This window comes from Delphinus delphis, chromosome 3 (genome assembly GCF_949987515.2).
Source record: "Delphinus delphis chromosome 3, mDelDel1.2, whole genome shotgun sequence".
In the NCBI taxonomy this organism is placed as follows: domain Eukaryota; kingdom Metazoa; phylum Chordata; class Mammalia; order Artiodactyla; family Delphinidae; genus Delphinus; species Delphinus delphis.
In genome coordinates this window covers 104,185,075-104,207,581 of record NC_082685.1, presented here as the reverse complement: position 1 = coordinate 104,207,581, position 22,507 = coordinate 104,185,075, and positions in this window count along the sequence as shown.

Here is a 22,507-nt window from a genome sequence, read left to right as displayed (position 1 = left end):
TGCGCCCCTCCTACCATCTAACTGTGGCTTCTCCTTTTCTTTGGATGTGGGGTATCTTTTTTGGTGAGTTCCAGTGTCTTCCTGTCGATGATTGTTCAGCAGTTACTTGTGATTCCAGTGTTCTCCCAAGAAGGAGTGAGAGCCCATCCTTCTCCTCTGCCATCTTGAACCAATCTCTCATTAGTACCAGTATATTAGAAAAATACACAGTCTTTCATAAGCAGAAGCTCATTCAACCGCATATCAGTAGGTAACAGGTGATAAACACAACTGTGACTCAAACTTGAAAATGGAAACTTTAGATCTTTGATTTCTTCAAAGTACAAGACAAAACAGATCTGAATTATAAAAGCAGTTTATTTGTTACAATTAATAAAGACTCAGGGTTTCTAATGGAAAAGAAATAAAAACAAATTTATGAGAGTGCTAACACAAATAAATGTGTGTAAATTATTCTTTTTCCTGCTTTTTAACCAAATCTTTTTCCAGCAAGGGCCAGAACTTTCAACGAGTAGCTTGACTTATAAATCAGGAAAAAATGGCAGGCAGGATGTAGCTAGAATCACGGCATAAGATAGCACATTCTCAGAGTATTTAAAGATATACAGTGACAGGAACTATAGGTTTACTATTCTAGAATTAATGCCATCATTTTTGGTAGAAACTCTCAGCTTTTAACTATTTTATAAGCTGATAATCCTGTATAACACGTCTCCTTTCTCAATTACCTGTGTGTACATTTAGAAAGTAGTTTATCTTTGAAGGAACTGAAATTCTAACATTTCCCCTTTTTCCCTCTAATAGTAAAGCTTTCCCTGTCTGTTTTTATTTGGGGGTAAAGAGTGGTTTCTTTTATCCTGGTTTTCTACGTCAATCGATTATAGGACTAGATTACAAATTCCATGTCAGGGAAAAGGTGAGTGAACTTTATGATTTCTTCTTTGTCTCCCCCATAATGGTATTCAAAAGAGAAGTAGTCATTATACATTTACTGAGTAAAGGGACCTTTAATTTAAATAACTGGTATCAGGAAAAAATGTTTAAACCATAATTTTAGATGGGAACTAAAATTCTCTCCCCCTCTAAACAACTAATTTCCCCACAAGACTGATAAAATAAGAAGATACAATAAATTTCCCAAATCAAAAAACAGGCACATCTTTTGATTTCCTGGAAAGAGTAGAATCAAGCAACTAATTGAAAGATATCTGCCAGAAGTTAACCATTTATCTGAAGCACATTCAACTCTCTCTGGGCCACCCGGATTTTATTTTGTGGAGAGTTTTAAGCTAAAAATTGGAAAAGGAAGTCCAAAATTACTTTTGTTAGGGAGGTCTCATCACTGCTGAGCAGTTCTTTCTGCTGTAGCTCTTACCAAATAGTTTATACATGGAGCACTCAAAAGAGATTTATTTTTCATCTGGAGCTTAGGGAAATATACAGTAGAGCAACAAATGACAAATGCAATAATTGCTTAGGGGTATTATCATTTCTAGTGTGACAGATCAAATCTGGAAGTGTAAAATAAACTAAGCAAGCATTCACTCTGCTAAATAGCATGAACTATGTAATTGCTTACTCTTTTCAGAGTTCAGTGGAAAGTCAACTGTTAGAACAAAGTGATTTCAACTTTGTCACTGAGCAATAAATGTGCTCGATGAAGCTTGACTAGCTTTCTGTTATGGTTTTCTATGCCACCCAGCATAAAACGAAGATCAACTTCAGGGCACAAATGGTTTTTTGGCCCTGCGTTGGCACCGTTGTAGAGAGAGCACTTTTCACATAAACCAAAATTCTTCTCTTTTCTTTTGAGCATGACCTTAAGGTCAAAAGTGTGGGATTTTGACATTTATCTACCACATTCAAGTATAGAATATTGAAAACAACACTGGCCTCTGCATGCCGCACATGATATTTATGTTGTTTGTCTCACAGGAGGTCTGTGTAGATCACATCATGTGAAGGAAACTGATAAATCACAAGTCATGATTATGAATGTTAATAACCATATTTTTATAAATATGCTTGGAGGAAGAGCCATAGAAAGAGGAACTAATATTCATTTGAATTTCTACCAGGCATTAAAAATATCTTTGAATATCACTGAAATAACCATTGAATAGCACTTTCCTACTTCCTTGAATTTCTGAAGGGAGTGGCAATCTTATTTGAAAGTCAGGGACCATTGAAAGATTCAAGGGACATTACCACCATATCTGTGGTGGATATGGTAGGGCCTCAATGGGACTGTGCATGCCCAGTGGAAAGTGATAACTGAAGAAAGCAGACTCCACAGCACCAAGAGCATAGCTACTGTCAGGTGTTCTAGTGTAGTAAACAAGTACTGACAGCCTAAATCAACTCCTAGCTCTGCCCCTTCCTACCTGCCTGATTTTAGGCAACATACCCATTTTGTGATGCTTCCTCAACTGAAAAAAAAATAGTATCTTTCTCATAGAGCAGTTATAAAACTAAATGATTAAATGGCAATAGCAAGCATTTTAGGAAAGAAAAAATTAAGTATTTTTATGATAATAGAGTTACATAAAAATATAATTGTTGAGTAATGTTGTGACTAATTTTAAAATAAAATAAGACAGAAATAATGGGGATACATGATGCCTGGAATTATAAAAGTAAAATTCACCCTTAAGAATCTACATAAAATTATTTTTATATAGAGTTGGTTCCTCAGTAATTGGCTATTTTCTTGGAAGTTTCCAGCCTTTTATCATGCTGATTTCTCTGTTTTGAAGTATATGAATAAATCATTCTTTGAATTTTCACATCACCTTTCTTTTAAAGTGCCCCAAAGAGTTTTTTTGCTTTTTAAATTTTATTGGAGTACAGTCGATTTACAATGTTGTGTTAGTTTCAGGTGTACAGCAAAGTGATTCAGTTATATATGTACATATATTCATTCTTTTTCAGATTCTTTTCTCATGTTGGTTATCAGAGAATATTGAGTAGAGTTCCCTGTGCTACACAGTAAGTTCTTTTTGGTTATCTATCTTATATAGTGTATAGTGTATATATATATATACACTTATATATATATGTATGTATGTATGTATACATATATATGTACATATATATATACATATATATATATGTATATATATAGTGTATAGTGTATAGTGTATATATGTTAATCCCAAGCCCCTGATTTATCCCTTTCCCCCACATTTCCCCTTTGGTAACCATAAGTTTGTTTTCAGTATCTGTAAGTCTGTTTTGTAAATAAGTTCATTTGTATCACTTTTTAAATTAGATTCCACATATGAATGATAACATATGATATTTTTCTTTCTCTGTCTGACTTACTTCACTTAGTATGATAATCTACAGGTCCATCCACGTTGCTGCAAATGACATTATTTTGTTCATTTTTACAGCTGAGTAATATTCCATTGTATATATGTACTACATCTTCTTTATCCATTCCTCTGTGATGGACATTTAGGTTATTTCCATGTCTTGGCTATTGTAAATAGTGCTGCAATGAGCACTGGGGTGCATGTACCTTTTCTATTTATGGTTTTCTCCAGATACATGCCCAGGAGTGAGATTGCTGGATCATACAGTAGTTCTATTTTTAGTTGTTTAAGGACTCATTATGTATAACCATACACACCTTCCCCCAAAGGTTAAGTATTTCTTCTAAACATCTTTGTTATCTATATCAATGCCATTTGGAGATTTCTACTTCTGTGTGGAATCATACACCAAACAGTACATAGAAGTATGAGGTAGCAATTTCTAGTTACTGCTTTCCACTATCAAATAAGGCTGGCAGTGACAATTACAATAGTTAAAGAATCTGTTAGCTGATAGGGTTGCTTAGGATCTCACTAGAAACCCGTGACTGGTGGTTAGTTCTTCCAGGAAGCTTATTTGTGACATAACGCTGAAATGGAACATTACATTTATGAAATTACATTTTCTGATTATCAGAGGATTACCATACAACAAATATGTGACCCATTTTTTTAAAAAATCAAAATAAAAACATACTTCACAAAAGAACAACTGAAAAATGCATAAATCTTTAATCTGATATTCAAAGGATAATTTGACATTTTTCATTGGCACAGAGTCACAAATGTATTTAGCTATTGTCAAGGAACTTAGCAAGGAGTGCAAGGTCTTTGGTTCTTACAAGAAGACTTGAAATTGAAGGGGGGTGTTCTTTGGTTCTCTTAATCGGAGTCACGGCTTTGCTTTCACAGTGTATGTAATGCACATTCCTTGGGAACTGAGATAGAAGCTGAAGTGTGAGAGGGCAGGGGCTCTGTGGTGAGTAATCTCTGAGTAGGAGATACCTAACTGGGATCTCCGTATCTTTTCCACCTGCTCTCCATGAGAACTGCCAGTTTCTTGGTTTGGGTACTCATTACCCTAATTTGGACTTAGTTTCAATAGTCTTCTCAGCCATTTTCCTGCCTCCATTGACACCCACTCTCAGTCCATCTTCCAGTAGTCCTAATTATTGTTCTAAAATGCCTGTCTGCAAAAGATTTTTAATGTCTATGCTTTAGAAAGAGCTCTTACTGATTGATTAAAAACAACTTTAGAGGATAATAGGCAAAGAACATTAATAAGCAATTGATGGATAGGCAACTGACAGTTAAGCAGTTCAAATGCCCAGTGCATGAGTAAAATGATGCCTAATCCTAGGAGGAGTCAGGAAAAAGCAAACCGAAGTAATGATAAAATACTATTCTCACTTAGCAGGTTGACAAATACTGGGAAAGAATGATACTACTTATGGGCTGCAAGTGTATGAGGAAAATGTACTTTCACACATTTCTGGTATAAAAATGAATTACTACAGACATTTCTAGAAAGAAATGTGGCAATATCTATTAAAATTAAAAATAGACTTATACTTCAAATCATCAATCTCTTTTGAAAACTTAGTCTACGAAATAACACCAGTCAGTAAGGGCATACTTACAAGGAAGTTTACTGCCCCATAGTTGGCAGTATCAAAAACTGAAGACACACTGAATGCCCATCAATAGGGAAATGGCTGAATAAATTGTAGTACATTCATACTATAGTATAGTATTCAGTCATTAAAAAGGCTGAGTAAGGTCTATAGCAGTTGAGGGATTTTTACAACATATTATTAGGTGGGAAAATCTAAATGAAGAAAGTAGTATATGACATGAGCTCATTTTTCTCAAATAATTGCAAAAATCTTATATGTATATGATTATCAACATGTACTAACATGTTAACATTAGTGGGATGTTGAGAGGGAATGATAGAGAAAGGGAAAGGAGTAAATAAGTTAAAACAGGAAGAAAGAGAATAAAAAATGTTTACGTAATAAACATAGAATATCTTATATGATTCAGTTTATGTAAAATGTATGTGTGTTTGTTACACATCTGTCAGTGTGGGTACATGTAAAGAGATTCATGGAAAGATGGCCAAAAAATGTTAATGGTGGTATGTCAAGGTGATAAAAAATTTAAAACTTTTGCCTTATACTTTCTTATATCTTTTTTCCTTATATTTTTTCTGTTTTAATTTTTATAATGAATGTGTACTGTTTATTTAATGCAAAAAAGTATAAATTTTTATTTGTGAAAAAAGTCACACTTCTTATTAATTCTCTGCTTAACCCTAAATAGTTCTCCCTGACCTACAGGATGAAGCCCGTATAAATGTAGCATAAGGCCTTTTGTGATCTGACTCCTGACCATCTTTTCAATTTTATTTCCAATAGCTTCCCTTCTCAGCCATTCTGAATTACAGGCAATCTTCTGAATACCCCATGGTGTTTCAGTCACTCTATCTTTGAACTCACTGTCCCCTTCTCTAAAATGTGTTTTATACTTACATTACTTGCCTGTAAATGCCATCCTATTTATGCTGCAAATTTCAATTTAGGTATCCACCTATCTAAGATGTCTTCACCAGCATCCCCCAGAATAAATTCCCCACTAATGATTCCACAAACATTAACTGAGCATCTGTGTGCCTAGCATTATGTTACTGTTTAACAATGATAAGTAATACCAATCCTTATTTTCAAAAAAATGTCCAGTCTAGGAAAGATAGTCTAGCAAGGCAACAATGAAAGCTTAGGTAAGTATAGTGATGGAAATATGACATGGGTTGAGGGAGAGGAGCACAGGGGGATCTAAATCAGTGAGGGAAGTCAAAGAGAGCTTTGCAGCACGAGCAAAATTTGAGTTAGGTCTTGAAGAATTTTGATAAGTGGAAGTTAGCTCTTCCAAAAGTAAGTTTGCTCATTCCTAGCAGAGGAAACCCCCTGTAAGAAAGCACATGTATAGCAGCCATGTCTAGAGAACTACAGTGGTATGTCTTAGATAATATCCATCAACAGACTGGCCTGGCCTGTTTTTGTTTTTCTCCCACCAGATATGAACACCTTGACAACAGGGGCTGTGTCTTTTTCATCACTGAGCTCTCTCGCAGCAGCTGGCACAATGTTTGACATAGAATGGGTGCTCTGTAACTGTGGGTTGCCCTGGACTCAACTGAATCCTGTCCCTTTAGTTCTCCTTCTAAAGATCCTTATTTAACCTAATCATGTATAACACGGGAAATTTTCTAACTACTTTTATTCATTTTAATTCAAACCAAGGTCTTGAACCCTTTGTGGAATTTTACTGATTGGAAGTAAAGCCTATTCCTTTCAGTACTTCATTTATATTCCATTTAGCCTGCAATTTTAATTTTATTATCTTCTTAACATCTTTTATCTTTTATTCAAAAGAGAACAGCAAAAGTGCCTACATACATCAGTGGATCCTAGAAACAACTGAAGTGTTTTTCTGAAACAAGGGAGATTAGAAGCTTTGATCCCTTTCTTCCACTTAGGGAAGCAGAAACTCCTCTCAGTTCCCCAAGAGAGGATTCCTATTATTAGGCATTTTTTTTACCTTTTATCTTTTTCAAATTAATTTTATGATTAGCAAAGAAATACATGTGTATTGCTTAAAAATGATTCAAATGGTACCCAAAGACTTAAAATGAAAATGAGTGGTTGTTCCTTGCCCTACTCCACATATCACCCCACCCCTTCCTTGATCTCTAGGGATAACCACAATTTTGTTTCTTTTCTGGTATATACATTCAACTTTCTAAACAATATGCTTATATCTCTAGTTCTTTTATTCATTTTAGACATCTATTGGCTTTCATTATGCTATCTATAGTACTTTAAAGTATTTCACCATAGAATGAGACATGTGTGTGTGTTGGCTTAATTATACGCTGTGTATGGTCACTTACTCTAATCATACCTTAGACACAGTCAGCTTGAATTCTAATCAGGAAACCTACCCTCCAGTGGCCTCACTACAGATGCTTCTGTCTTGGTTTTTTTCCCCTACCCCACAGGATCTGATAATTAGCATAATGAATGTTTAAAAAAATGGTTTTCATAAGTGAATTAGTGGCTTGTAAATGGAAATTTGAATGAGCTCTCATCACAAAATTAGCAGTATTCAAGATATGTAGACTGGCTGAAATATTTTATAGATGTTCTCACCCATACATGGATATAATCTAAAAGAAGCCTAGAGTTCATAGCCTTAGGGTTGTTACTAGACATAATTCCTAGTGGATTCTCTGAATGAACTGGTTTGAGAGGATTCTGGTTGTTGATCATATGGTTAACTGCATCTTGCCTTGAAAACATTTTCTTGTTTATCTCTGATAAAGTCTTCACTCTGGGTATGATCAGAACACGTAAAAGGATGAGAATAGAAACTTCCTAAATAGTATAACTGTTTATGTACCTGCTTGCTGATGAATATTTACATAATAGGTGAAAAGGTGTATGACAGAATTTGTTCTGAGACTGGCTTTTTTCATTAAAGGTTAGTATGAGGATGTTCAATACTAGCTAAACTTCACCCACTTCAATCTTCTTTGGAAACTTCTGTCAACTAAAAATGTGGAGCTCAATTGGCCTGAGTCAGTTACAACAACTACTTATATAGTAAATTATTCAGCCCCCCTACACATTTTCTCCCTTACCCAATCTTTCCTATAAAGTATAACACAATTTTGGTTAAATTAATTTTAGTGTTTTCATTAATATAATTACAAAAATATTATTTCTGAGGCAATTAATGTATTATGATTATGTTTCATTCATTGGACAGTGTTTCATTTTTCTTGCATCAATGCCCCATTTTTTCATTTGTTTTATTTTCTCCCTTTATTTCTCATGTCTTAGTCTCCTTTAGATCTCCTTTGATAAAATTATCCTCACTGTTAAACCTATCACATACTCTGTCAGTTGCAATTTTTTCCTCTAGACACTACCTTTCTACTCCAGTCTTCACAGGTTGCTTGTTATAGACCTGCTACTTTCCTGAGACTTCTTTTACTACAAACTCTTTACCTTTCTCCCCTGTATGAGCCCTATCTCCTGGACCATTTTCTTCTCACCTTTTGGGTTATGTTCTCAGTATACTAAAGAATATCCCCTGGTATGTTCCTGAGAAAGAGTGTATGTGAGGCAAAATTTTTGAGTCCTTAAATATCTGAAATAGAGTAATGGCTGGATCATATAGTAGGTGTTTAACTTTTTAAGCAACCAGTAAACTATTTTTCAAAGTAGTATTATTTTATATTCCTGTAAGCAGTATATGAGTTCCAGTTCCTCCATCCTCACCAACCCTTGGTATGGTCAGTCTTCTTCATTTCAGCAATTTCTCACAGGTTGTAGTGATATCTCCTTGAAGTTTTAATTTGCATTTCTCTGGTGATCAGTGATTCTGGGCATCATTTCAAGTGTTTTTTCTCTTTTTTTAAATATTTATTTATTTGGCTGCATCAGGTCTTAGTCGTGGCATGCAGGATCTTTGTTGTGGCGCACTGGCTTCTCTCTAGTTGTGGCATGTGGGCTCAGTAGTTGTGGTGCACAAGGACTCTCTAGTTGTGGCATGCAGGGCTTAGTTACCCCATAGCATGTGGGATCTTAGTTCTCCGACCAGTGATCGAACCTGTTTCCCCTGAGTTGGAAGGTGGATTCTTAACCACTAGACCATCAGAGAAGTCCCTCAAGTGTTTACTTGTCATTCGTTTATCTTCTTTGGGAAAGTATCTGTTCAAATCTTTTGCCATGTTTTCTTTAAATTGTTTTCTTATTAATGAATTTTTAGACTTCTTTATAGAATATGGATACAAGTCCTTTAACATATATGTGATTTGTAAATATTCTCTCTTAGTTTGTGGCTTGTCCTTTCTCTTAATAGTGTATTTAAAAGAAGAGACATTCTTAATATTGATGTATTCCAATTATCATTTTTTTCCCTTTTCTAGACCATGCTTTTGGAGATTTCCCTGACCTGTGTTTGTTTTCTTTTAGAAGTCTTATATTTTTAGATTTTACATATAAATCTCTGTTCCATACAAATTAATTTTTTATGGCACAAAATCCAAGTTCATTTTCTTTGCATCTGAATATCCAGATTTTCCAGCATGTCAACAACATTGCAAAGACTACGTTTTCTTCACTGAGTTGGATTTGCACCTTTGTTGAAAATCATTTGACCATATTTGTGTGGATATATTTCTGAACTCTTCTATTCCATTGATATATTGGTCTATCTTCATGCCAAAGCATAATATCTTAACTGTAGCTTTATAATAAGTCTTGAATAAAATAGGTTAAGTCCTCCAACTTTGTTATTCTTTTTCAAGACTGCTTTGGCTATCCTAGTTCTTTTGCATTTACATATGAATTTTAGATTCAGCTTGTAAATTTCTCCAAAAAATGTCTTCTGAGATTTTGACAGGGATTAAATTAAATCCATAAATCAAATTGGAGAGAATTGCAATATTGGGTTCTTCTGACCCATAAACGTGGTATTTCTCTCCATTTATTTAAGTTTTCTTTAAATTTCTCAGCAGAGTTTTGTACTTTTTAGTTACAGGAAGTATATTTTATCATATATATTTTATCAGATTTATCTCTTAAGTGTATAATAATTTTGATACTATTATGAATAGTATTCTAATTTAAATTTCTGAATGCTCATAGCTAGACATATTATAGATATAATATTATCATTAATAATTATTTTATTAAAATATTTATTTTAATCTGCCCATATTCCCAAGGGAATTTAAGGTAGCATTCTTCTTATACTGGCTTGACTCTAGACTGAATCTGATCAAACTGATTCACTTTCCTCTAAGGTATATCTTCATTCATTGAATCAGTACTCAAACTCTGGGCTTCAGAAGGATTCTCCTGGAATACAGTTGTCCAGCTTACATTAAAAATGTCATTTTATTGAAAAAGTCATTAAATTCAGCTACTTCAGAGTTAGCTTTAGCAAGTTGTTCATTCTGACTGGTTCATCAAGTTGCAATGTTACTCAAAACCTAACATTCTGCAAAATGTCATATCAACATTATCTTATAGTACAGACAACTGATTGGTAACACCTGTCTTTATAATTTGCCAAAGGAAAATCATCTACTCACACTCTATGGAGCTAACCCTTGACGACTTTATTGTGCCTAGCCATTTGAACAATTTGAAAGGGCTGTTTAGAAAAAAATTGGCCTTACTTTCTTGCCCACCTGTCTCTCACTTGCAGTGGAGGGTTGGCATGTCTTCAAGGTTAGAATGCAAATCAGTCTTTTCAGCTTTTAGAACAGATTGCCGACTTTGATTTTTTTTTAATGTGTAAAACCTATCAATGTCTCTCAGATTATTGCTATAGAAAATATTCATTCTTTATGAAGCTCAATTTTTGAATTGACTATTACCTGGCTACTGTCAAAATACCACTGATACAAATACAATTTGATGAAAATAGTTTGATATTTTAGATAATCATATCCTTTCATCAATTTATCTTATCAGTAATTTATTGTAGCTCCCTATATGAATATCTTCACTGAGATGTTAAAGTTGTGTCAATTTCTACTAAAATTTATCTCAAGAAATAGACATATAAAGACTTTTCTACACCTACAAAATTGGGCTTGAAGATAATATTTCTTATAACACTCTGTAAGGATTTGAGTGGCAAATTTTGCTTGGAATTTAATTCCAGGTATTTACTGTTTTCCCCACAGACAATATTATATACTTCTTTTTGTTGTTGTTACTGTTTTTTTAAGAGTAATTATATATTGTACTCCCATTTTTCCATGGCTAAAAAGCAGCTCAGAACCAATTTTCATACTCAAAATATCCCCTTCCATTATTCTGTCATAACTATCATCTACTTTTTTCCAATTGGTAGCATACATCACCTTTACCAATCTTTATTTTAATTGTCCTATTGTATATTAAAATTTTTTTCCAGCTTTATTGTGATATAATTGACATATAACATCGTACAAGTTTAAGGTGTACATCATGTTGATTTGATACATTTATGCATTGCAAAATGATTACTGTTATAGTGTTAACTAACACCTCTATCCTCTATCCACCTCTGTCGTATAATTGTCACTTCTTTCTTGTGAGAATAGTTATGAACTACTCTCTTAGCAACTTTCAGATATATAACAGTATTATTAGCTATAATCACTATGCTGTACATTAGAGCCCCTGAACTTGTTAATCTTATAACTAGAAGTTTGAAACATCTCCCCACTCCCCTCACCCCTGAGTCCCTGGTAACCATCACTCTATTCTCTGTTTCTCTGAGTTCAAATTGTTTTTAGATTCCATATATAAGTGATACCATATAGTATTTTTCTTTTTCTCTGACTTGTGCCCTGAAGTTCCATCCATGTTGTTGCAAATGGGAGGATTTCCTTTCTCAAGGCTGAATAATATTCCACTGTATATGTATATGTACACAACATCTTCTTTATCCATTAAAAATCTGTTGATGGACACTTAGGTTGTTTTCATACCTTGGTTATTATGATGTAATGCTGCAGTAAACATGGGGGTGCAGATACCTCTTTGAGATCCTGTTTTTATTTCCTTCGCATATACACTCAAAAGTGTATATGCAAAATATACACTTTTGTATACAAAAATTCCCCAAAAGTGGGATTGCTGGATCATATGGTAGTTCTAGTTTTAATTTTTTGAGGAAATTGCATAGTGGCTGCACCAATTTACATTACCACCGACAACGCACAAGAATTCCCTTTTCTCCATATCCTTGCCAACACTTGTTATTTCTTGTCTTTTTGATGATACAAGGCTCAGCTCTTTCTAAATAATCTTGAATTCTCTTGAATCTTCACACCCATAATCTTATATCCTTAATGTGAAGACAGCTTAAATATTATGTGATGAGTTTTTAGTACATTTTTTTGCAAATTTTTACAAGATGTCCTTTTTCTCAACTCATTTTGGTACATGATATTATTTTTATGTCTTATTTTAAACTTAAATTTTAACATCCCATTATACTTATTTCTCTAGCAAAGACAAAATGGCTCTGAAAAAATGAAGTTTAAAATATTTATTTGGTTCATTTTGGGGGGATGTCCTTATGTGGATGGAAAATGTAGGGTATCTGGCAATCCTGGTATATGGCTTAGGTCATGGAGATGTTTGAATGGAGGGACGGAGAAAATTATAGAAGAAAAAATTACTGCAGAGTACAGGAAATTGGACTAGATAAGCTCTAATATAAACTTGTAACTTCAAGGTGCTTATATTTTTAAAAATTAGGAAACTGAGGATCAAATTACCAATTAGATTGACGTAGAATTTTTGTTGAGACCCTCATTCACTTCAACAATTTTAATATATTAAAATTATAATTATATAATTTATAAGTCAGAGACTTATTTCAGCATACAGTTTATTAGCTATGCTCTATAAAACATTTTCATGGACAAATTTAGCAAATAATTCAATGCCCCTTGTCCCTCATAATGGACATTCTAATTGTTGCTTCTACTGTTTTTTGTTTTTTGAACCCATGTTACAGTTAACGTAGACCAACCTGCTAGTTTCCAAACACCAGTGACATCTAAAAGCTTTTAAGGTCTAGATTCCTTGTGGACTCAATTTCAGTCATTTGCAATTAATAAGATATGTTTTCATAAATATATGATGAAAAGAAGTATGTATATTTTATTGCAAGTATCCTTAAATTCTTTTAAGAAATAGAGTATAAACAGGAGACCTTAAAAAAAATTCCCATTGAGATACATTTATATTGCATTAGTATTTCTACAGTATTTTTATTTGTAAATCAAGATCATTTCTTCAAATCCTGCATTATGGAAGTAACCCAAGTGATTTGAAACTGGTAGGGAAAAGAGGAGAGGAGCATGAACTGATTTTCAATTTGCATTTCCAAAGAAAGAAAAGGTTTCAGTTGTATAACCATACACTGTGCAACTGAACATTTGCACTAAGGCCAGGCATGATGCTTTCTAATTCCCTCATAGCTTCTAGAAACCTAGCATGATTCCATGAATATAAAAGGTGATAAATGACTTTTCCTTTAACAAATTTACTGTGCTCCTACCATATGCCAGGCACTGTTCTAGGCTCTGGAGTTACACAAGTAAACGAGAGATGAAGATCCCAGCTCTCACAGAGCTTAAATTCTAGTGGGGGGAAACAGATGGTTGAATGAATGATTACAAGAATTAATTAAAGAAAAAAGAAAGAGATTTTAAATAAATCTAATGAATAAAAAATACTTTACATATTTTGTTACAAGATAAAGTGCTGTTTAAAAGAAAGAAAAGACTAGGGAAAGTAGAATAGGAGAACTGGGCAGGGGAATGGGGTAGAGGGCAGAAATATTGAAAATTTAAGATAGGATGGCCTGATAGGCCTCATTAGGAGGCCTATTACCTCCTATAAACAGAGATATTTATAATCGCTGTTTAAAGACATTTGTCTGATAATTTCATCATCTGTTATTTCTGGGTCTGTTAATATTGACTGATTATTTTTCTCCTCAGGTCATAGTATTCTGTTTCTTTGTAAACCTTGTAATTTTTAATTAGATGGCAGATGTGAATTTTACATTTTTGCATGCTGAATTTTGTTGCAGTCCTTTAAAGAGTGTGGGATTTTGATCTGGAACATATTTAAGTGACTTTCTGGAATGTATTTAAGTGACTTGGAATCATTTCGATACTTTTAAGGGTTTTTATAAGCTCTGAGTAAATGTTCAGGGCAGCCTTTATTCTAGGGATACATTAGCCCCACTACTAAGATGAGACTGTTGAAGACTACTCAACATCCCTTGTATTTTGACATCTTTTCCCTCTAGGATTTGAGAACACAAACTATCCTCTCTCCTGTGTGACTTTGAGAATGTTTGACCTATGGTCTCTGGTGGTTCTTTCCTCTGCGTGCAGGAGATCCACCTTGCTTACGTGTATATTCATACTCAGTGCAAGACTGGAGAAAACCCTCTGTCCCAGTCTCCGGACCTTCCTCTCTGTGCAGCTCTCTCCTCTCCAGAACTCAGTCACAAACACTCCCCTCTGCTCTCATCTCTGTCCCTTCAGTGCAATAAGATCTCCAGTCTGTTTGGGTTTCTTTCCTTTCCTACCTATTTTCTGAAAACTGCCGTCAGGCAGGGAGTGAGTTGGGCAGTCATAAGGGCTCAGCTTTCTCTTCTTTCAGAAATCACATTCCAATTACTTCATTTTTTCCCTGAATTTCTAATTGTTTACAGCAGAGGGGCAATTCCTTTAGAAGTTAATTCTTCATAAGGTGAAGCAGAAGTCCTTTAGGATTTTTAAGGTAGTACTTTGAAGTTGTCACTCACAGATTTTTAAAAATATTTCTGAAGCTACTGAAGATTGAAACCACCATTTTTTTTTCTCAGCGTTTTGTGAGCTGTTCTTTATTTCTATATGAATTCTCACTAAGAACAGCACACAAAGCATCATGGAATACTAGAATGGGAAGGGATCTTATTTTTATTTGGACTGAAAATTGTCTGGATGAAAAATGAATATAAATGCAATTATGTGATTTTTTTAATGTGTGGTGTATTTCTTCATTTACATTCAAACAACCTCAAGATAAGCTCAAAGGGAAAGCATTATGTCCTAAGCAAAAGAAAGAAAAAGATGTAACTTTGCTGTAACTGTACAAAAGTACCATATAGAAGAAATAATATTTTGAATAGCTGACTTTTGTCTTGATAAATTCAAGGACACTCAAACCCTGCCCAAGCAGGATCAATCTTCCTTTACATGTAGTTACGGTAATCAGGCATTAGTAGCTGACTGTATATGGCTTAACTTGGTTTTATGTCCATATTTCAGAAACCTATATTTTTTTCATATGGATAGAAATCTTAGATATCAGGACATATGATTGTTTCCTTAAAACTTACACTGAAGAATTCTTTTCAGGTTTTTTTCAGATTTTAGTGATTTTGTTTATTCTCTATACCTTCTGTACGGAGAATACAATACTATATGAGCTGGAACACCAATTTTACCAAAACGCTACTCCTTTAGAGCTGAGAGAAATTGGTTCTTCAACTTATTTTTCCAGGCAACGCCTTTGAATGGCATCGCTCTATGCAAGTAGTGATCTTAAACCTCATTTTAAATAGGCTGTGTTTCATGACAAATTAATATTAGTGTATTACTCTAACCAATGAGGAATAAACTATCACTGGTATGTTGTCTTTTTTTATGGTTATTTATCAGGATAATTCAGTTCCCGTTGCACATTCAATATTTCCTTTTTGTAATGATTCTGAAAGTCATGGTCATTATGAGGTTTTTTTAATGTTAATTTCTAATTTATGTTAGGAAATAAAAACCAAGCCTAAAGGATCCACATACAAATAAAGAAATGCATTGTGTTCAAAACTGCATTGTGTTCAAAAAGGTTTACTAAGCCATACACAAAACTAGAGAAATTTAAAATAATTTTAAATACTATTTTACTGGTTTCCTGGGTCTCTGTAACAAAATACCACAAACTTAGTGGCTTGAAATAAATAAATTGTCTCCATTCTGAAGGCTAGAAGTCTAAAATCAAGGTGTCAGCAGGATCATGCTCCCTCTGAAACCTGTAGGGGAATCCTTACTTCCCTCTTCCTAGCTCCTGGAGGTTTGCCTATATCTCTGGCATTCCTTGGCTTGTAGATGCATCAGTCTGATCCCTGGTCTTCAGATGGCATTCTCCCTGTGTCTTCACATCGTCTTCCCTCTGTGTATATCTGTCTCTGTGTCCACAATTCCCTTTGCCCCTTTTTATAAGGACACCAATTATATTGGATTAGTGCCTATACTAATAACCTCATTTTAATTTGGTTACTTACTTGTGAAGACCCTGTTTCCAAATAAGGTCACATTCTGAGGTATGTGGGGTTAGGACTCCAACATACCTTTTGGGGGGGGACACAATTCAACCCATAACAACTATGAAATTATTTAAATACACATGCACACACACATAACACCTTTATTGAATTTGTTAAAACAAGAAGAAAAACAATGAATATGATTGATAAAAGTAGCAGTAGTAGTAACGTGTTTCCTATTATCTCACTGAACATGTGGTATCTCCCTTAGTTCTATGAGGAAATCACTGTATATCCTCCACTTTACTTCACTCGAGGAAACTGAGGCATAGGGAAGCTGAATAATTTGCTCAAAGTCACAAAGCTATTAAATGATAAAACTGGCAGTCAAATTAATGTCTGTCTGAATCAATAACCAAAACTCTTTGACCACGTCATTCTTAAACTTCTTTTATACCATGAACCCCTGCGGCATTCTGAAGTGCCTGTGGAACACTTTTCAGAAAAATGATTTTAAAGCATAAAAGAAAATGCATAAAATACAAAAATAAATCTGAAATACAGTTAAAATATTTTAAAAACAAAATGTTAACATATTAGGCTGAACCATATAAAACTGTCAGTTTTGGGGGGTAAAAAATGTGCAAATATTGACAATTTCATATAGTTCACCCTAATAGTAATATATGTGCTTCTTTATTAATAATTAAGATCAAGTGATGCATTTAATAACTACCATAATTTCAAAATAATAAACATAACAGTATTTCAATATATTTGCCATAACTGTAAAGTGATATGAATATATTTGTGATTTCTGTTGTTGTTGAGACCACAGATATTGCTAATGCTTCTAGTTTCTTTCCTATTTTAATAATTAAAGGCAATGATAAATTTTAGTTAGAGATTAGTGAAATAAAAGCTATATATTTTTCCCATCAAAGTTCACAGACCTTTTGGGGGTCTGAGAGAGGGTTCATGGATCCCCATCCAAGAACTCCTATGCTAAATCCTGGTGCCACTTATAGGATCCTTAAGTAATTTTCTCACTGGATAAAAATTCTTGAAAATTAATTTAATTGGTCTTAAATTTATGTTTAATTTTTAATACAAAATTTAAAATTTCTATATCTTTAGATAGCCCCTATCAGCCATTTGGCCTAGTTATTTTGCCTATGCCCTATATTGAGAGTGCTATTTGGAGACAAGCTCATGTTTAACTGAGTATACACATGTAACTTATAAGATTTAACATAAGTTAAAAAACTACATAAGATAATTTTTAAATCCCTAGAATCTTTTATAGGATGTATTTTAGTTTGCAAGTATCTCCAAGCTCTTTACTCAATAATACATGTACACATGTAACACTCATTGTCCACAGTAATATTCCTTAATTTGCTAATAAGATGGTGGAAGGGTGATTACAGAGAGGGGCAGAGGTAAAGGAGTTATTAACAGCATAAATGTCATGTGACAATCAGACATCAAATACGTGGTTGCTCATCGGAAGGAAAAGATTTTTGTTAGGGGTCCTTCAGCTCACTTCTGGATGGCATTCCATAGTGTCCCTTTGACTTCCTTTGAGGTCCTGACCCTCAGAGAAACCACCTTGCACAGTTACTACCAAGTTTGACCAAAGAGAAATGAGTATCTCTTTAAGACACAATTCCATTTCCTCTTATTAAATGCATTAGGATAAAGAACAAAATTAACCTAATAACGTTGACACATTTGCAAGAACAGCCAACTGTAAAAGAAAGTAATAAAACAAGCAGTTAGTAAAGTTTCTTTTTATAACACTCTTGTTAAACTAGTTTAAGCGTCCTGCCTCCAGTAACAGCTTAGAGAGGGTGCACTTTAATTGATTATTCCTAAATGGGTTATTATTTTAAATGGACTCTCCTTAAGAGTCACATGTGTGGCATTTGGTTCATCCATTACATTTGCAATTACAAACCAGTACTTTTTATGGAAGGCAAATTATTTTATATGTTCCACAGCTGTACTTGGGACAGAAGACTCAGCTCATGACGTTCCTTTTGAAAACATTTAGGGAAGCACTATCCAGTGCCCAAGGGTGATTAATCTTTTTAAATCACTTCTGGTAAGTGACAGAAAGAGTCTCTTCTATTTCTGTGAGAAATTAAACTTTGTGTTCTCCATGAGCTTGCAGAACTGAGATTCTTTTTGCTCCTGGTCTTAGCCCATGTATCTATTTTAATGACCACTGCAGAGCAGTTGAGCAATCAACCTATGAACTGTATGATACAGGTAACTTACACAGCATTGACAGGTTGGACTCTAAGCTGGGTTCACATTACACATCTGATGCTCAGGTTTGATCTACTAAATTGTCAATTGACAAATCTCAAATTTAGTTGTGTTTTAAAGCATAATGCTTAAGACTGACTTGATCCTAATTGGTGCTCTGTCACTTATCAGCTGTATGACCTTGAATAAGTTATGTAATTTCCCTAAACTTTAGTTTCCTCATGGGTATAATAACTCTTTCCTTATAGGATTAATAAGAGAAATGAATGAGATGCTCTATGTAAAATGCTTAGCACTTAAACCCAGCCCATAGTAAACACTTAATAAGTAACTACTACTAAGCCTATCCATCCCCCACCTCAAAGAGTATTGGAGTAAGGCTGTCCATGGTGCTGGCCAGGGTCTCAAGACCAGAGCTAGAATGAAGGAATTTCTGCAAGATGCCAAGAATAGACATAACTAGAGTTTGGATTCCATGATAAGATCCTTAGAGAGTATAAGCCAGAGAAATAAAATCAAAAGAAGTGGCAAGTCCAAAGGAGAAATGCAAGACTAAAAACTAGAGACAGTTATGAGTTTAAGTGTTCATGTTATAAAACTAGTGGGTTTACAGTGTATCTGGAGAGAGTTTAGCAGAGAAGGGTGCTTGGTGACAGATAAGAAGATGCCATAATTTTCTTCCATTGGCCATCGGAAACTGGTACGTGAGTCAGTCCGGCTAGATCAAAGGTACAGGGATTATAGTGGACAAAGTGGCAGAGGGTACCTAATCATTAATTTATTCACCTTTAAATGCCTATGGACTGACAAGTATTTAATCTCATTCTAGAGATAAATAGGTCCAAAGACATGGTTTTTGCCTTCAGGAATCAAAGGTGAGGGCAGACGGACATCTTATCTATAAGAAAGAACAATACCCAGTTTTCTTGCTTAGGTAACAGAATAAATGGTGATAAGTATGTCACACAGATAACCAACACATGCAAAGGTGCAGGTTTGAGGGGAGAGAAATGAATTCTGTCTGGATATGTGGAGTATGAGCTGCCTGTTCATTATTCAGAACTTGTAAACAGATGGCTAAATACACAACCAGAGCTTAGACAAGAGACTTGAGTTGGTTGTCCACCAGCATAGGTAGGAGTGTTAGAGCCACGGGTGGTGCATTAGTCTACTCAGGCTGTGATAACAAAATCACAGACTAAATGGATTAAGCAATAGAAATTTATTTCCTCATAATTTCGAAGGCTGGGAAGTTCAAAATCAAGGTGCTGGCAAATTCAGTTTCTGTGAATGGCTCTCTTCCTCCATTACAGACAGCCACCTTCTTATATCCTCACATGGCCTTTCCTTGGTGTATGCACATGGAGAAAGAGTGAGGTCTCTGGTGTCTCTTCCTACAGGGACACTAAGCCTATCATATCAGATCAGGTCCCACCATTTTGACCTCATTTAACCTTAATCAGAGTCCCCATCTCCAAATAGAGCCACACTAAGGGTTAGGGCTTCAACATATGAATTTCGAGATGGGGGGACATAAACATTTAGTCCATAACAAATAGGATAAGATTGCCAAGGGCGGTATACAGAATGAGAATTAAAACTGTCTAAGGACAAAAGTATAGAAACTTTGCATTAAAGGGTGGGTGGTAGAAGGGAAACTAGTAGAGGAATGGTGAGAGAGCCAGCAGAGAGAAAAGAAAAACCTCAAAAGGATAATGGTATACAACTGGTATAAAAAAGTGAGAAGAGAGAATTTAAAGTTGTGAATAATCAACAATACCAGTATGACAGAAAGATCAAGAAAGAATAAAGAAATAAGAAATACTAGGGTGTCCTATGGTTCATTTGATACTGAGTTTAAAACATTTAGGAGAAATGAAAACTGTTTACAAAGCACATTTAAATTTTTTTTAATGAAAGTAACTTTGTTGAGTCCCATTCCTAAAAGGAAACGGGAATGGATATGTTATTCTAACAATGTAGAGAAACCATTTTATTGAATAGAAGAATATCAATGAGAAATTTGGCATTGTTTTGGTTACTGAAATATTATCTGGGAATATTTGCAAAGGTTAACAGAGAAACATCTTTCTAATTTTTCATCTTTTAGACTTGTAATGCATTTCTGAGGACAGATACATTTATGATCTCATTTCATTCTCGGAATATCCTACAATGGCTAGGCCATGTTTACAATTTTTTTAAAAAATGGACTCAAGTTGATGAAGTGATTTTCCCAACGTTATACAGTGTTTCAAGAAAAAGCAAAGGCAAAGTTTAGCTCATTTAATTCTACACAACTTGTACTGAATGTCTCTTGTGTGCCCAATACTGGGTACTGGAAAGTTAGACGAATAAAATGAAGCTGCGCTGCACTCCACCCACCATTACCCCCTGCTCTTTCTTTAGTCTCCATCTCTCTTGGATGTTTGGTCTCTTCTCTGCTTAGTTGGAACTGTGCTGGGAAAGCTGTGACACCCACAGTAACACCAACAATAAACATTTCCCTGAAGGGCCTGTGTGTGTCGGGGAAGGTTATAACTCCCAGTGGCAGATTCCTTGTACCTGTTCCTATGACCAAGGAACAATTTTAAGACTCTTCATATTACTCCTGAGAGTCCCTGACCCATGACCCAGTCCCCCTAGTTTATTTGAGCTGCTTTTGAAATTAGATCACTCATGATATACTGAACATAGTTGGGACCTAGTAGCCATGGCTCATGATTCATGGTTTGTTCACCACCTCCTGTGCAAGGCTGAGGGATGAACTAGGCGGTCTTTGGGTATCATCTACAGCAGTAGTTCTCAAACTGGTTTCCTGGATGAGCAGCATCAGATATTGAATTAATTCTCTGAGAATGGGACCCAGCAATATGTGTTTTAACAAGCCCTCAAGAGACACTGATGCATGCTAAAATTTAAGAATCACTGGTGCACAGCCACAGAATTCTTTTCCTATACTGTTTAGACAGAAATAGTGTTATGAATGTTCCCAGCAAAAACAGAATCCATCCCTCAATGTAATGGTAAATTCAAGCATGTTTTTATTCACATTGTTACCACTCTATCTTTATTTACTATCACCTTTTATCCACAGTAGCCTTTAAAATCTCTAATTTAATGTCAAAGCAAACTCTCAGGGCTGGTTAGTGTCATGTGTGTAAATACATACTCTATATTAATGACCTTGAAAGTTGAACTATGTGACATTTTGTTTCTTATAATTTACCCTCAACTTATTGCTGTTTCCAGAAGTATTAGGTGTATTTATTGTCTCTTCACAGTTAGAGTTTGAAAGAAAAGTGCCCAAAGTGTTTATATTTATGCTGTAAGTAACACAGTAGTGAAGTTTTTTGAGTTCAAAATGGTACCTTTGTTTATATTTTAAGGAGAAATGTGTTATTAAAGACCTCTTACTATATTTCATTTATTTCTGAGAACAGAAATTATTGGTAATGTATAGAAGGTCTCAATTAGTGATTTTTGGTTGGCTTTAAACAGTTATTTGCCAAACATTTTCTTTTTTCAAAATATAGCAAGTATATCACAGAAAGCATTGTTGACTACTAAAATATTTAAAATAGAGAGAAAAAAATGGTAGGACTTTAAACTTACATCTTCAGCAGATATTAAAAATGGTGTCTCTGTGGCCCAACCCTGCTTGTCACAAACTGTAGCTTTGCAAAGAAATACTGTTTTCTCCCACTCACCATTCTTTACCCCTATATAAGTATATATGTGTAGTCACAGGTCGAGTTCTAATTTTGGAGTTTCTTCGTGTTTATAAAGACAAATGTGATGGTTTTCTTTGATTAGATTGACAAAGGCATTTGTAACCTATGTTTCTTCATGTAGTCACTTTGCTTGCAAAAGTTGTTAATTCCTTTTTGGGAATAGCTCACTTCATTGACTACTATCCATACTATGTTGCATTTCTAGGGCTCCGTCAAGGTATTTTAAAATTCTTTGGTGGACAGCTTAGATTACATAAAAACTTGGATGATACATGC